General features: G+C 37.3%; 1 protein-coding gene across 1 annotated transcript in view; it reads left to right on the top strand.

Moving 5' to 3' along the window:
• The first annotated feature begins 10,443 nt into the window (after positions 1-10,443).
• The window catches only part of Pitrm1 (pitrilysin metallopeptidase 1), a 40,620-nt gene continuing 32,953 nt past the window's right edge, over positions 10,444-18,110 (top strand). Inside the window, exon 1 of the mRNA XM_048812604.1 lies at positions 10,444-10,450. The gene's annotated coding sequence lies outside the window, so the exon portion shown is untranslated. The remainder of the gene's footprint in view (positions 10,451-18,110) is intronic.

Here is an 18,110-nt window from a genome sequence, read left to right as displayed (position 1 = left end):
TTTTTTTTTTTTTTTTTTTTTTTTTTTTTTTTTTTTTTTTTTTTGTATGTGTGTGTCTCTAATCCTTGAATTAGGCAATGTTTCATTTAGAAAAACAGGAAATGCATGGAAAGGATGCAATACTGGTTTTCCCAGATGTTATCATTTACCTAGATAAACTTAAAGCAATCCATAAATATTTGAAGAAAACCTACCACATGCACAGAACCATACACAATGTTAGACAGGATCTTACTATAGTAGAAGCTCATTAAATAATTGTCAAATTAGTTTGAGTCAGAGCCCAACAAATGTCCCTACATTTTGTAAAGGAAAAATGTGGTCATTTTAGATATTAAAAAAAGCCTATAAACTAATGAATAACATAAAGTATAAACTAATAAATTAATTCCTATCTGGAAAAAGCAAATTGAATATTTTTGTTCCTGAATATATTCCCTGTTCTGAGGTACCTGGAATAAATTTTGGTTTAGAAATGGAGGTCATGTAATAATGGATCTCTGTGGATTTTAGTGGAAAGGGTGGTCTTGTGATAAGGGAGTTGATTTAAAAATAAATATAATTGAGGAGAAATGAGACAATAGTAGTAAGGGGATAATAGAAATTGAAAGAGATGTTAGAGATTCCATTTTCCATTATAATAATGACAAAAACCTGAAAAGTGGAAATTACCAAACTGCTTTCATTAATAGGAAACACTTTAATATGAAAATATTGACTCTATTGAAATTTAATTACCTAATATTCGCTTCTAGTTATAGTCTTTCTCCAAGCAAATCTCCCATGAGGGGTTTTCTACCTTTGATTTTTGTAAAGCAGTTCACAATTTACCAAAATATCCAACACAAAATCCAAGCTCATATTAATGTAAGTGCCTGAGTTGGATTACCCAGGACAGATGGGGAAATGACCAGAGAAATGATCCCACTCTCCTGATCCACAGAATGTCTGGGCTGCCAGCCACTTGCACCAGGGAGAAGTGGGCTGAGGTGGCAGGGTACCACTTCTGTCTGCAGGTGTGTCCAGCTAGTGACAAAAATCCACTCCCTGTGTGATTCCATGTCAGAACAGTTTTTCCCCAAACTGATTGCAATTTGAGGTACTCTTTCCTAAAAGGAAATATATTTTTAAAAGCCAGTGAGAGCTTCTGAGACCAACTTAGGGCTGTCTTAAATATTCAGTCATCCTCTGAAGATCTGGATGAAGGTGTCCTAAGAGAAGAACTGGTATACGGGAATCTGCATGGTGAGAACAGAAAGCAGAGGCTGGGTTAGAAAGGGGAGAGTTTGATTATAGGCTGGAGCATTGTGCTGACATTAAAAATTAGGATGTTGAATAATATATAAAAGCCCAGAAAGTACAATGGGTAAAATGCAGATCTGAGAAGATATTAAGTATAACCATGTCTTTATAAACATTTGCGTAGAATTAGTACATAAGTGAAAACATCAGACATTGGCAGGGGCTGTCTCTGGATATCAAGAAAATAGAGGGATTGTGGATACCATAGGCCGTCCACCACAAAAGTACTAGAAATGGGCTCTCATTGCCGTGTCTGGCATCACTGTTCATCTCTTAACCAGTTCCCAAAGGGGAATGAAATGCTCTCATTTGCCAGGTCTAAAGTGGAGATGAGTCATCTGCTCCAAATCCCATGATTGGAAGTGTGTGCAATGGGGGAGGGGAGGCATCAGGCCCAGAGTGTGGGTGGGTCAGCACCATCATGGCAAAGTCAACCCCTGTCCCCTCCAGACTCTGCACACACGGCGTTCCCACTAGCACCATGCCTGGACACCCAGACTGTCAAAGACCAAGCAATAAAGCCCCACACAAGACCCAGGTCACTGGAGAACTCTCCTTGCCTTTCCATTTATCTACAACGACATTGGCTTTGTTTCATTTTTCCTTTTTTTAAAAAGGCCAACCTACCAGAATACAGCGGTTGAAAGTTTGAATAATTGTCAGAAAAGCAATTTTAGTAAAATAAATAAGCCACATAAAGGCCATATTTACTCAAAAGCAGAATCCTTGCCAAGGAAATTATAAAAGCAGGCATCTAGTGACATATCCTTTTTATATTGTTGCTAAGGGTAAGTTAATGGATTTGGGAATACAATTTTACTTGTGTGAAAATCATTTTATCAGTGAGAGGAAATCAAATGACTTAAGAATATACATTATTTGTTCCTTTAATAAAAGACAAGACCTACCTGGAAATTCATGGATGGGATAATAATGCAGAAACATTTTCATTTCCTCTCTTAGGCCTGTGTTGGACTCAACCTTGCTCCTGGCTCACTACCTCACCCTGCAATATATCAGTGGCAACATTTTCTACTACTGGATTTCACTAATTTTAGTTTGTGTGTTTATTCACATTGCAGTTACCCAATAATACCACTACTAGTCTCCATCCAACCAAGTGAATACATCTTAATTATGGAATATTAAGTGCAAAAAGCACCTTCCAATAATTTGCTTCCCATATTATATTGTTTAATCAACTAAAGGTTAAATCAATAAAATAAGAAATATGTATGCTTTAATTCGATGCACACATGTAATAAACATATGTGAAATGTGAAGCAAGAGAACAGTTATCTTGGATCAGAGAAGGAGGAGTATCGTTTTGGGGAACAAATATTCCATTTTCCAGATTTCAAAATAAGACAAAATGTATAAATATATAAAATATACTTACCATGTATTAGTTCAGATACAGAAATTTGTATTCCATCATCAAGTGCATTTCCAGCAGAATTTTTGTCATATCTGATGTTAAGTCAAGTTTAAACAGCGGCAGGAGAGAACCCGGCCCAGAGGGGCAGGGCAGGAAGATGGGGTTACAGGGCATTTATTCCCTGCTAATGCTTACAAGTTTCAAAGAAAAGAAGTGGTGTTTATAAGTTGCTGTTCTTTCCTGATATATTCATTACTGTATAATTAATTCATGGAATAACAGAATTGTTAGAACAGAAAGGGACTTTAGAGGTATGCTTGGAGCTCTTTATTTTTTGCAGAAAAGGAAACAGCAAAGAGTAGTGACACACACCTATAATCGAAGTGACTTGGAGATTGAGTCAGCAGATCTCAAATTCCAACAATTTAGCAAGATCTTATCACAAAATAAATAATAAAAAGGACTGGGGACATAGCTCAGTGATAATGCACCCCTGGGTTCAATCTCCAGTACTAAAATAAATAAATAAATAAATAAATAAATAAATAAGCAAATAAATGGAAAAGGAAAACAAAATGGAAAGGAAATGGAATCCAAGAGAAATTTTATGAATTTCCAAAGCCACACAGCTTGGTCAGAAGAGCACACAGAGTTGAACTCTCAGCCCAATGGGCATTGAAATGAATGCTATTGCTACCTTTCAACAATTATTTAGGACTGGAATTATGTCCATGACCTTGTTGGTATTGCTTTGTCAACATTCAAATGACATATGCAAAATGCCTGCTAAAATTCTAAAAGAGTTTATTTCTGAAATCACAGATGAGACAGATGCTATTTGTAATACAATTTTTTTTCTATTATTTTCTGAAAGTAAAAGGAATTTATGGCTCATGAACAGACTACTTTTTCTTTTTCTTGTTTTTTTTTTTGAGAGATAGAATTTTTAATATTTATTTTTTAGTTTTCGGCAGACACAACATCTTTATTTGCATGTAGTGCTGAGGTTCGAACCCAGCGCCGCGTGCATGCCAGGCGAGCACGCTACCACTTGAGCCACATCCCTACCCGGGAGACTACTTTTTCATATTAAAATTTTCATCAAAATATTCCCACATGCAGATGTATTAATGTGAGATTGTTAGATTTTTACATAAGTTGTTATTTATTAACAATAAAATAATATGATAAATATTCATTATTAAACATCAGCAAAAATATCTCTTCAGAAAAAAAAGATGAATCAGCCTATCAAATTTAGTATTCATAGGAAATAAAATAATATCACCCTGAACATAAGAGACCATGTAATACGTGATCAATATCAAAACAGACCTGTCATTTACATTTTTAAAAGACATTGAAATGAATATTTTGCTATAAAAGGAATGCAAGGATTTCATAAAGCAGAAAGCATTGATGACATTCCTTGCCTTTGTCTGGAAAATCCTCCAACACCTTTCACTCAAAATGAGGATGATTTAAGCTCTGAGTGCCTTCCTCATTCAGCACAGGCCTTGGATAGTTGATTCCATTTTTCTAAGCAGAATTCAGGAAGTGGAGAGCCATTCAGCTCTATAGCTGATGGACAAGGGGTCCATCAGAAGCTAGCGTGTGAGGGAATGAAGAGAGTGAACCTCAGGAATATTTTTAACAATCACAGGAGGGCCACCACCCTGTGCTTCCATGGTGGCCCTGAGGGTTCATAAAGAGGAACCAGAGGTCTCTGCTATTATTGGAATGCAGGTTTGTATAGTCCAACACCTGTTTCCTCATTTCCTGTGCTTAGTCTTTGATTTCTATTAGAAATTACTGGAGAGGGTTTCTGATTGGCTCAACTAGTAAGTATTGATTAAGATTGTTTGGGCAGAGTCTGTGGCATCAAATTATATCATGGACCTCAGTTATCAGACGTCAGTGACTCAGGTGCATATTTCTAAATCAGTTGGAGTCACTTCCTCTGTCACATATTGTTGCTGCCTCACACTGGCTGCCCCAGAAGGGACTGACGGATGGGCATATTCCGGGGGAGGTGCTGTGGATACCTTAGATGAAATGACTCATTTGTCTAATATATGCAGTACTTTAAGAAAATATACTCTCTCTCTCTCGGGGGATGTGGCTCAAGCGGTATGCGTGCAGCCCAGGTTCGTTCCTCAGCACCACATACAAACAAAGATGTTGTGTCCGCCGAAAACTAAAAAAAAAATAAATATTAAAATTTCTTCTCTCTCTCTCTCTTAAAAAAAAAAAAGAAAATATATTTTGTAGGCTTTTTGTAAATGTAACATAAGCTTTGTTAAGTAGCATCCGGGAAAGAGCATTGCTGCTCTGATCTTTTTGCTCTGAGCAATGGTAGGGTAGTTGTATTGTTTAGTTAATATCTTTGAAGTTCAAAAACACTTCTATCATAAAACTTTAAAGTATGTGCAGGAAAGAACTAAGGTAGCCTAAAGAGAGTTCTTGCCTTTGCCCTTACCTCCTGGGAGGACATCTCTAAGGCTTAAGCCCTTGGAATGTCCTGATAGGAATGCCTGGGGGTCATTCAGATTATCTAATGAAGTAATTCAGGAAGAGCTTTTGCCAGGGTTTGAATGGCAGTGTCTCCTCCAAAATTCAAAATCATTATTTTTTGTCTATCAATCTCTTTGTCTGCAGTTGACTAGGATGGTTAGCATGATTTTTAGGGGTGGCTGGAGCAGCTTATCTGGGGTTCAAAAGCTATTATCAATATCTCTGCTTTCTGGAACTTCACTTGGTCACTGAAAGTCACCTACAATAGTAGTATTTACATCAAGGGAATCTGCAAATGCTACAGAGAGGGGATTTCCTCTCCCCACCCCTTTGGAGGGCCCACTGTTAAACATTTACCTACTTAACACATGTTTGTAAGAACACTATTTCCATATTCGTTGGCTGAGTTTTGTCATGAACTCAAAATGTTTAGGTAAAATTGCCTCCTTGATCAGAATGCTTGTCTCTGTCCAAACATTTTCCATCAGGTCTTAGTGTTTTTATGTTCCCAGTTGCACCTCTGGGATCACACTATGTGAGAAGGGATTAGTAGCCCCTGTCTAACAACTTCCTGAGTGGCAGACACCATGGAGTGTGGGATGGGGCAAGGAACACACTGAAAAAGAGTCCCTCGTTGTACAAACAGCATGCCTCTAAATCAGGGCTTCCCAAAGTATATCTGTGATGAAGGGACATCTTGTTTTGTTTGAATTTCCAATCCCGGTGGTCCGATATTTCTAAAAATACAACGAAGATTATTAGGAAAATAAAATAAATATAAAATCACAGGCACACACTTTAAATCTTGGATTTAAATTAATGACATTTTTGTTAAAGTATAATGAAAGTTTCTAAACTTTCTAAAGTCAATTCAACTTTCTAAATTCTACCCTTGATTTCTCAATTTCTAAACTCTTAGCTTTACTATTTAAATTTTTTCTCAGTTCTAAGGTTTTGAGTTTTCCTCATTTTATACCAGAAAACTATTGTGCAGCACAGATCTGCGGTACCTCTGTACAATGACACAAGCAGGCTTCTTGAGTGTGAGATTTACTGTGTAACTCTGGCATGAAGGTTTCCCATTTGTATTCCATGTCACTAGACACCAGAGCTACTGAATGAAAATAAATTAAAATATTAAACCTGGTTTGATTTCACGTAGTGACTGATCATGGACCAGCCTTTGAATCCTAACAAGATTTTCCAATTAAGTAAACTTATCTATAAATCCACTGCATACTGATTTGGAAGCTAAATCTCTGACAAGCAATGAATGAACTCTGTTGGAATTACTTTAGAAGAACACTGTCCTTATGTGGCAATTAATCAACTCACCCACTAGATTGTTCAAATCAACTCTTATGACAACCCAGGCAGCACAACCAGGCTCATTGATGACATACATATTTTCTCTGAATATTAGGTTCAATGTTCCTCTTTATAACTTTCTTATAACTCAAATATTCAAAATGCCTCCAAAACACCAGGTGCCATGTTTAAAATAGTTTATGTATAATTTCTGCTAGGAAAGAAAAACCTGAATGAGATCTATCAATGCAATGGGTAGATACAGGAACACAAGGGAATAAACAAGTGTACAAAACTGAGCACCATGATTCATTTGTGAAAATTTGGTGGTGCTCATCACAATGGGCAGCATGTTTATTCCAAAAGAGACTTTTGAGAAAATATTCCTAGAATCTGGTTAATACTGATACTGCAGTATCTTACTGCTCATATGATCATCTTAACTAAAGTGGCAGAAAAGAAGCCAGAAGCTTTGGTCACCTTAAAGAAGCTGAAGTGCTGGAGGGAAGGACCAGAGCAGTTAGCTCCAGGCAGCCTGAGCTCAGGGTCATCTCAGGGGCTGATTGCACAGCCCCGACCAGCACCTCCCACGTTATCTGCTCAATTTCAGCAACACCCTATGAGATGAGCACTGGATTATTAGCCCCCATTTCATATTACAAGCAAGAGTCATTTCATGGGACGTGGATTAAAGATTGAATGCTGTATTCTAAAGAGCATATAAAAGTCTACTATTTGGGTTAATTGAAACTACCACAAAACTATTAATTTCGAATTTAGCATTTCCAAGGGAAAATATTTTAATCATATATTAATAATGTGAAGAGAGGTCAGATTATAAATTGTTATGTGCTGTGCACATGCATTTTAAGATGACTTTTTTTTTTTTTTAACCAAGAAGTAAACCTGTTAGGTCCCTAGGCCAAAGTAACTCATTTTGAATGTCAAAACCTGCTCACCCAGGCATGCCCTTTCCATTAGGCTAGTCCGAGAAGAGTCCATAGCTATCTAAACCACAACAAAGATGTCAAATAACTACAGGACATGATGAGTTATTCTTTAACTACTCCATTGGACATGACTATATAGTTAAGAAGTTTTCACCAGATGCTGCCGTGCCTTGTAGAAGGGCAGCCTGGCAGATATTCTCTATCAATAAACCTTTGCTTGAACTCACAGCTGGATATTTGCGCCAGCTACCCTAACAAAACTAAGAAACCTGTTTGAAGTGGGAAGATTGTTGAAATGATTATTATAATCCTTAAGGTCATAAAGAGACAGGGGCAAAGGACAGGTAACTGATTATCAAAGAAAAGGAAATGGGTAGATAGCCCTTCCTCATCAACTGGTTGCTAACACCTCTTGGGGAGGGGATGGATAGAACTTTCCAACACAAGCTATTACCTCCTTGGGCTACTCTTTCCTGCCTTTTGGGCAAGTTCCCAGGGAAGAAAGAGGTGGGAGTTCATAAAAATGCAAGACACCCCCACTCTTGGCACCACAACAGCTCTGGATTGTCTCTCCCTCTCCTTCGAACTCTCTCTGTCTCCCTTCCCCTCCCCACCTCCCTCTCCAGTTTCTTAAATAAAATTTGCTTTCTGCTCTCACATCAGTGTTTCTCTGGTGTTTAATCTTCAGCTCTGGGGGAATAAAGGACCCGAACCTGATTTTCAAGACTGGTATCAATACTTGTTAATATTAGTTTTAATCAGGGTTAGGGTTAGGGTTAGGGTAGTAAAGGGTACTATACTAAATATTTTACGTATTTTCTGAGATAGGTTATATTATCCCTATTTTAGGGAAAACTAAACTTAAAGAATTTAGGCAAAGTATTTAAGGTTAAATAGCCCAAAAGTATTAAAACTGAAATCTAAACTCAAATCTTTCTGACTATAAAATTCCTTTGATATAAATGCTTTGGCTTACTTTAGAGGAGAATCCTAAGCAATTTGATATAAATTATATTTTATGCCTATTGTATAAAAAGTAGGAGAGCAGATGAAGAAACTTTACAGGAATAAAGGCCAATTGAAAGATTTTAGTCAGGAGGATGCAGGACTTTCCCATAGCTTTTCTGTCTTGACGGAAGGAAGAGAGGAGAAAAAAGGAAGAAAGAGAAAGCGAAGGGGAAGGAGAAGGATAGAGGAGGAAGAGAAGGAGGAGGAGAGGAAGAAAAATAAAGAAGTGGAGATGTAAAAGAATAATTATCTTTTCCAAGTGTATAAGGGGGGGGGGATTGATCTGAGCTTAAGTTATCTTTTCAGGAATTAACAAGCAGGTGAACAGTAACAGACACTAAATGCTTTCTGCACTTCAAAAGGATATAGGAATGAGTGGCATGAATGTGAATGACAGGTGGCCCTACCTTCCAGGAATTCTCAAACAAATGCATGAATATTTATGAATATGGCTCCTTCCCAGGAAAATGAACACCAAAATACAGAACCTGTGAACAGCACATCTTAATTTCACCCAAGAAAGGAGCTATGTAGAGACCTAAGGGCTTTCTGTTTTCATGTTTCTATTAATCTATTGCAAAGCAGTATATAAAAGTCTACAGAAATTCCACTCATGCTTATTTTTGATATTCAAGAAATACATACCCATGGGGGGGGGGAATAACCATTTCAAAAGCCTAAAAGGTGAAAAGTCAATGTCTTCTATCTCCCCATTCCATTTCTACTCTTTGAAAATAATGATTAGTAGTAGTTTACATGCTCCCAGATACACTACACTTTTATGACAGCTGTATCTATATCATACTTTAAAATTTTTTTATTTAATAAAGCATCACACAGGTGGTTCTTTACAAAATTAAATTTTGTAAATTTACAGATGATCTATCAAATCCACTTCTAGGTAGGTATACACCCAAAAGCAGGGTCTCAAAGAGACATTTTTATACTCATGTTCACAGGTGTAGTATTCACAGAAAATCAAAGGTGGAAGCAACCTATGGGATCACCAATGAATGGATGGATCTGCAAACTGTGGTTTCTCCATATAGTGGGATAGTGTTCAGCCTTTCTAACGAAAGAAGCTCTGGCACAGGCCGCACATGCATGGACCTTGGGACATCATGCTGTATAAAATAAGCCAGTCACAAAGAGACAAACGCTGTACAATTCCACTTATATGAGGCACCTAGAGTAGTCATTTGCAGAGACAGAGAATAGATCAGTGTTTGCCAAGGGCTAGAGGGAGGGAGGAATGAGGTGTTACTATTTAATAAGTATGAAATTTCAGCTTGGGTCAATGGGAAAAGTTCTGGAGAATGGGGACACAACAAAATGCATGTGCTTACATTGCAGAACATTAAAAAAAATTGGTTAAGACAGTAAAGTTTAAGTAGTGTGGCCCTTATTATCACAATTAAATTTTTAAAAATGTATTCAAGGATGCTATTTTCACTGATTGGGTTTTCCCACAACACTATAGATTGGCCATTGGTAGGTACTATGAGCACTTGGAGTGGCCACATTGTGAGAGAGTATTGAATGAGTTTCCTAGCTCTTCTTAAAAGCTGTTCAAAGAAGGGAAGGACAAGGTGAGAAGAGGTTGACTACTGTATCAGAGAGCATGTTCCATGTCTGGAGGTCCTAGGGGAGATTTTAGAGATGTCCTACTCTCTCTTTCATGTATGATATTAGCACAGCCCCCAGCCAGTGCGTCCCCCAGCCAGCAAAGTCTGAGATGGCTAGGAAGTCCTTCCCAGTCCTTCAGTATGAGTGGATTGGGGAGGAGGGAAGGCTATGAATTTAAGTCATAACCTGGAGTAAGAAGGATTGGAATGCACTATTGTAAAACCTAAAAAGACTGGAAAGCATGGCTTCTCTGAAAAATGGGGTTCAGAGATGGAGCACTTGGAAGACACTTCTTGATTGAGCTTCACTGAGCTCAGGATGCTCAGTCCACCAGGCACAGTGTTTAGGATGGTGTGCTCTTCCAGTAAAACTCTCTTTAGATGAGTATACAATAATCTGTCAGTTGACGTTTATGTTTGTCTGTAGTTACAACTAGGCTGTACATAAAATTTTTGCAGTCTTTTGTGAATGTATGGGTATTGAAAACAGTGAGAGGCAAGATGTCTGTTCTCAGGAACATGTATTATTTTACTTTCTGATTAATACAGTCATCTATCACTCCAAAATATTTGTAGTAATTAATATTTCCATCAACTGTGTAAAGGAGGAGCTTCTCTCGACACTAATAATTTCAAACATTTAAATCTTATCCAATTGAATTAACTAAGAATGGTGTCACTCATCATTACAAGATTAAATTCCCTTTGAATTTGGACTTCATATTTGCATTTAGGTCTTCCTACTTTTGTATCTTCACTCTGGTCTCTCTAAGAACCCTGAAATTGGAAATAGGACCACTCTTCTCCTTCTTATTCAGACTACCTATGGAGAGAAAATAAAGCCGCATCCTTGCCCACTGGGACCTATTTTTTGGCACAAATTTGTTTGACTCCTAACCTAAAAGACATTTACTCTTTCCTTCAAAGGGCATTTCAATGTTATCAATAATGAAGTAATTTTAATGATTACTGTGTTGAGAGGGGTGTTGAAGTGAATCTTCCTTAATGATGATGTTGTCTGAATCAAAAAAGAATCATTTGAGAAATTTTAAAAAAAGGTTTCTCTCTCACTGAACTTTATGTTCTATAAACATGTTTTCGCCTCTGGCTTGTTTTCACTAAAAAGACGTTTCACTAATGAATATTTATTTCACTGCCACAAACAATAATGCATAAAAGGATGTATAAATGCTATCATGGGTATTGTTTCCCTTCCTCCATCCTCTGGTACATACCCATTCATTCTTTCTAGAACAGACAGGTATTTGTTTGAAAGCTCCAAAAAGTGATGTCTAAAAATGAAATTACAAGATTCGTTTCCTTCTTTCTAGGTCTAGCATATCAAAATCCTTCCTTCATACATATTTCATGAAAAGTTAGAATATTGTAGAAGGTTTTGCTGAAGATACCAAGAATTTGCAATAGACTCTTCATGTTGCACCTGTAAAATAATGATTCTGAACACTAAATAAAATTGAAGGAAGAAGCTTGGGGGAAAAATGCAAAAAAAATGAATTGGTATCAATCAACTATCATATTTTAGAAATGTAAATCTGACCAATGTAGTCTGAAATAACAACAGATTAATAAAATGTTAATTTTGTTTCACAAACAACCAAATAATTTTTAAAGTTCTTGTACTTCATAAGGAGGTTTTGTTTTAACTTTGTGGCAGGCAGAATAATGACCCCCAAATATATCCTTATCCTACTCCCTAGAACCTATGAATAGGTAATGAAAAGTGGCAAGGCGGAATTGAGATTGCAGGTGGAAATTAAGTTGCTGTGCAGATGACCTTGATATTATTTGGGTGGACCCACTATAATTGTAGGGTCCTTAACCGAGGGAGAGAGATCAGAACATCAGATCCAGAGATACAGTATCAGGAGGAAGTCTTGACCACTGCTACCTGTAAAGTTGGAGGAAGAGACCCCCAGCTGAAGACTTCTTGGGAGAGAAAGGATTCTCCCCTAGAGTTCCAGAAGGGAGCACAGTCCTGCTTCTAACTTGACTTTAAAGCAGTGAGTTCCAAATTAGACTTCTGACTTATAAGATTATAAATTTGTGTTGTTTTAAGCTGCTAGCTTTGTGGTAATTTGTTACAGCAGCAATAGGAAGTACACAAAACTTTTGTTTCCCATTAAAGTTTTGAAGCATCAGTAAATACATGTCAAGAAGAACAAGTGAGCAGAAGGTCCTTTCTGTCTAAACTGCATTCTGAACATTCAACTTTGAGTTGAGAATTCAAGCTAATGACTTATTCAGAGGTCACTTATGTCTTGAAAAAAAATTTTTCCTATTGCAAGAATCAGAAACAACGTTTAAACCATGCATATTCAAAGCATGTGTGACAACAGTGAAATTGTATAATCCTTAATATAATATCACTATGGCCTTATGGTTAGGTGGAAGGTGATTTAAAAAAAATTTTTCCATACAAATTGCAACATGAATTGAATCTGTTCTTGAGTAAGCTATCTCTGCCATTCTTCCTCTCTGTGCATATGAATGTGTCTCCTTGTAGGAATAGATCTACTCTGGCCTTCTGTATTCTGCCTTTAGCTTCTATATGATTTGGATTGGGAATGGCCCCCATGGCTCATGTGTTGAGGTTGGGTCCTCCATACAGCAATATTCAGACGTGGGGCTTTTCATAAAGTGATTGGAACCATGAGGGATCTGATCTCACCAATGGGTAATCAACTGATGGGTTCATAATTGAACGAATTATTGGGAGGTGGTGGAAACTGAAGGTGGGGTCTGGTTGGAGGAAGTAGGTCAGTGAGGCCATGCTCTGGAACAGGTATTCCTTGTCCCAGGCCACTTCATTCTCGCTTTCTGCTTCGTGGTTGCCATGAGATGAGCAGCTTTGCTCTGCCCACCTCTGCTGCCATAATATTCTGCCTCACCACAAACCCACAGCAAAGGGGCCGGGTATCTGTGGACTGAAATCTCTGTAACTGCAAGCCAAAATATACCTTTCCTTCTTTAAGTATTTTTTTCCCCTAGGTATTCTGTCACAGAGATAGAAACCTGACTAACACAGCCCCTTTGCCTATCTCTGTGCCAATGCTACCCTGTCTTATTTACTATAGCTTTATCTATTAGTCTGTTTTCTGTTGCTCTAACAAAATACTCGTAGCTTGGCTAAGCACTTTAAAGAGAGACTGGTGTAGCTCACATTTTTAAAGTTCAAGATTGAGCAGCCTCGTCTATTCTTCCCATTGGTGAGAGTCTCCCTGGTTATATCATGACATGGAGAGGGGCAGAAAGGAAAACTGACATATTCAGAAAGGGTCACAGGGTTAGACAGGAAACCAGAGAGTGGGAAGGACCAGTCTTGCTTTTTAATAGCAATTCTGCTCTCATAAGAACGCACTCCATGACATCAGCATGAATCCCTTCCAAGGGCAGGGATCTCAATGACCTAATTTGCCTCCCAGAGGCCCCATCTCTTAAGGTTCCACCACCTCTCAACATCCCCACACCAAGGACCGAGCTTTCAGCAGGTGTGCCAGTGGAGCGGGGCATGCACTCAAAACCAACACACCTCAGAAGATTTAATAAGTCTGTAAGAAGCAGCCCTTAAAAAGAAGGGCTTATTATAATAGCTGGCAAAAATAAGCCTTCCACATTTTTCTTCTTCAAAGCTGACATCTGTTTTTTTTTCTTTAGTTGTAGATGGACATAATTCCTTTATTTTATTTCCTTTTTTTTATGTAGTGCTGAGGCTCCAACCCAGTGCCCCATGCATGCTAGCTAGGCAAGTGCTCTACCACTGAGCTACAACCCCAGCCCCTGACATCTGTTTTTAAATCTTTCTCCTTCATATTATATTTTAGGATCATTTTGTGTCACTATTCTATTGGGATTTTTACTGCAATTGCATTGTGTATTTGGAGAGAATTGAGAACTTTATCAAACTGGGTTTCCCATCTGTGAACATGGAATGTTTTGCCATTCATTTATGTTTTCATAAATACCTTTCATCACATTATTATATAGTAGGGTCATGGGTTAAAATCTCATTTGGATTCTTTCCAGTTAAAACAGAGGATGTTTTCGAATTCAAGCAAGAGCTTCATCTTGCATCTGGTATCTATCTAGTCGCTGCTGATTTTTGCTTACTATTTTGTAATATGTCTGTGAAAAATTATATATGCACACATATTTATCACTGATTTTAGTATCTTCATAGTATTTAGTTACATGTATGTGTTACATTTTATTCAGGAAAACTCATAATAGACTTTTCTGTTGTTCTGTGTTTCTTGCAGTCAAAAAACGAAATGCTGCCAGGAACATCTTTATTTATCCATCAAGTGCCCTTGTGAGACTCCAGCTGGAGGATGAATTTCATGAGGTGAAATTTCCAGTGACAACATACACATTTAAATTCATACAAATATACTAAAATGCTTTACGAAAGACAAGAAATGTATAGCTCTGAATATACTCAGAATATGAAAATACTTGATGCCCATACCTCCACAAACCTCACTACCCTTAAGTTTTATCAAACTGTTACATCTGCTAGATAAAAGAATAAATATCACATGGTTACTGTACTTTCTGTTTATGAATAATCCTGGCATTTTTTCATATCAATTTGTAAAGTTTTTTAAATTATCAAGGGAATTAGCCAAGAGGAAATTCAAAATTAAGTTTTCTTAAACAAGTATTTTCAACACTAAATTTAAATTAATTCAGGAGAAGAGATGATCTCCATCAAAGGAAGATATGAGGGACCATAATTTGAATCAGAAAGAAAATCAAAACAGCCAAATTAATTTTCTTTTCTTTTTTTTTTAAAGAGAGAGAGAGAGAGAGAGAGAATTTTTTAATATTTATTTTTTAGTTCTCGGCGGACACAACATCTTTGTTTGTATGTGGTGCTGAGGATCGAACCCGGGCCGCACGCATGCCAGGCGAGCGCGCTACCGCTTGAGCCACATCCCCAGCCCCTAATTTTATTTTCTTAATGGATAATTTTAAACAGGCAGAAAATAAAACTGAAGGCTAAAGCCAATTCTATCATCAATGCTTCAGTAAGACCTGGGATAAAAAATCTATAGAATTTTAGAGTAGAGCTGGCTGCATTGGCGTTTGCCTATAATCCCAGCAACTTGGGCAGCTAAAACAAGAAAATAGCAAATTTGAAGCTACTCTCAGCCATTTAGTGAGACTCTTAGCAACTTAGTGAGACCCTGTCTCAAAACAAAAAATTAAAAAAGTTGAGGATATTTGAGCTCAGTAGTAAAGCATGCTGGGTTAGATTCTTAGTATTAAAAAAAAAGAATTTTATAGTTGAAAAGAGAATTCAAGAAAATCTGGTCTCCTCTCCTTTTACAGTAAGCCATTTTTTACAAGTTCAACAGAAAGAAGAAATATTTTATGTAAATTTACCAGTAACAAAGTTTACCAGTAACAAAGTTGGCAATTAGTGACATTTGATAATATCTGTTGAGTGATAAAAAGATGAATGGATGAATGAAGGTGTGTAGGTTTTTCTGGTAGTATGGAGCTTTCTCCTTATATTGTGTGATCTGTACTAAGTTTGTGGGTATTCTGTACATTTCAATAACCCTAAATTTGAAGGCACTGAGCTTATTCTTTATTTTGGATTTGCAGCAATCATCACTTTGGGTTTGTGATTCAGAAATTAAGTATTTCCTAAAGCACACCTTACATCAATGACATGCAATACTGAAAAATACCAGACTTGGTTATATCACTTCATATTATTTTTCAGAGATTAAATACCTCTTGACTTCTCTGTACTAGTTTGCTAAGGCTGCTCTAACAAAGTACCATAAACTGCTTGACTTACAACAACAGAAACCCATTATTTCATAGTTCTGGAAGCTAGAAGTGCAAGATCAAGGTGCTGGAAGAATTGGTTCCTTCTGAGACGGTGATGGAAACTCCGTTCCAGACCCTTCTCCTGGCTTTTAATGATTTGCTGTCAGTCCTTCGCATTCCTTGTCTTGCAGAAACATCATCCTGATTTTTGTTTTTATATTCACATTGCATTTTCCTTGTGTATGCCTGTCTCTGAATCCAAATTTCTCCATTTTCTAAGAACACCAATCATACTGGAGTGACATCCACCCCCAAAGACCTCACTTTAGCTTGATGACCTCCATACAAGCCCTATCTCCAAATGTAGTCACATTTTGAAGTACTGGCATGTTTGGAGAGACACAATTATATATACCTAACACTCAATATTCACTTGATTACCCTTCTAAGATTTTGACAGGGCACAGTCTATTCTATTAAAAAAGCTTACTCAATAATCTTACTAAAGCAACGATTTTCACTATACCATAGGATCTGTTTTTGTAACATAGAAAATTGCATACATAATTTTTACTTCTGCTGAGAGCCACGGCCGAGTCTGTATGGTCCCTGGCATTTTGCCAACAGTATTGATTGACAGGCGAGGCATTACTATCCGCCTCTGCCGCAACTTTTGAGTTCTGGCACTATTTTGGAGTTCTTGTGGGGATTTCCGGGGATTCCCCGAGAGTTCCCATTGGTTGGGGAAGTGCAGGAGGAGGGATTTCCGAGAGAGATATTTCCCGCTGGGGGTTCCTGGAGAAGCCTCGTGGCGTTTGGGAGGATTCCCCGGGAGCTGTGTGAAGTGTTTTCCTGCAGTTTAAAAATAAAGTTTGTTCCTGCTTCAGTGGCTCGTGATTTGTGCCCAGCCAGACTGCGGCATACTTCTACATTGTAATTACTTATATTAATATTTATTTAGATTTCATTTAAGTCTTAAAATTAGGTCAGGTATTACTCAAGATAACTATTTATAAATTCTTGTTGTGTACATGTATCTAGATTATCCATCAGTGAGGTTGTGTCCTATGGGAACATACTAGCAGGTAGTAATTACTGGATTTATATAGCATCTATTCTAGAGAGTGAGAAAAATACTATAACACCCCCCCCCAAGTGCCTCAGTTTTCTATACACTCACAATAGGGTTAATAATACCCAACTATCTCCCCCAAGATCACAGAGATGTTGTGATGACTCAAGTACTCCCTAGAACAGATCATGTTTGTAGGGAGAACTTCTTATTATCGCCTTCGTTATGGTTCATTCGAGTTCATCAGTAAGAAAGTACTTGGTTAACTGCAGAATCCCCTGCACTATAGACATTTTGTGGCTTTTCCTCACTGTATTACCCTCTACATTACCGCCAAAAGGAAGGTAGAGGAAGATTTGGAGTCTGCATTAGTGGGCTCAGGGAGAGGAGAGAGAAGAATGCAGGGAAGAGACAAAGTCTCTTGAGACCCTGAGGTCAGTCTAGTCCGTAGATGTTTTCCAAGTTCCATTTAAGCACGNTTCTTCTCTAACTCATAATCTAAAATTTACTAAATTAATAAGGAAATGTGGGTTCATTTTATTGTATCTCCCTAATATTGCCAATGACTAGTGATTTCCTTTTCCTGTGTATATAACCTTTAAAACAAATATCTCTGAATATGGTGTTAATATAAATAAATATCTTATAAAACATGTTTGAGAGAGTAATTATTAAAAAAAAAAAAGTTGTGTCACCATTACTAGGCTTGATTTTACCCTGATTATAACCCTCTACTTCCTTTCCAGGTAATAATTCTCCTGAATTATAATTACTTCCTTGCTTCTTCTTTATATTTTTCCCAGCTGAATACATTCCTACAATAGTGTTACCTGTTTGAATAATACCTGCTTAGAATAAAATTGTTTTTTTAATCTTGTAATTTTTTTGTTTAACATTATGTGACCCACATCTTTTTATTTTTAATGCTATATTTTATTGAATGAATTATCCACAGCTTTTATCCATTCTCTGTTGATGGACGTCTGAGTTGGTTGAGATTGGGATTGTTAGGATTAGTGCCACCATTCTGTGTGTGTGTGTGTTGTGTTTAAGCACAAGTTTTCAAGGCTATAGAAAGAGGTGAAGGACTTGCTGAACTCCAACTTTTCTAAATACAGTGACACCACAAGGTTTTCCAAAATCATTCCAGT

Source organism: Marmota marmota, unplaced genomic scaffold (genome assembly GCF_001458135.2).
Source record: "Marmota marmota marmota unplaced genomic scaffold, marMar, whole genome shotgun sequence".
In the NCBI taxonomy this organism is placed as follows: Eukaryota; Metazoa; Chordata; class Mammalia; order Rodentia; family Sciuridae; genus Marmota; species Marmota marmota.
The sequence above is the reverse complement of the archived record's forward strand: the minus strand, read 5'-3'. Positions and strand labels throughout refer to the sequence as shown.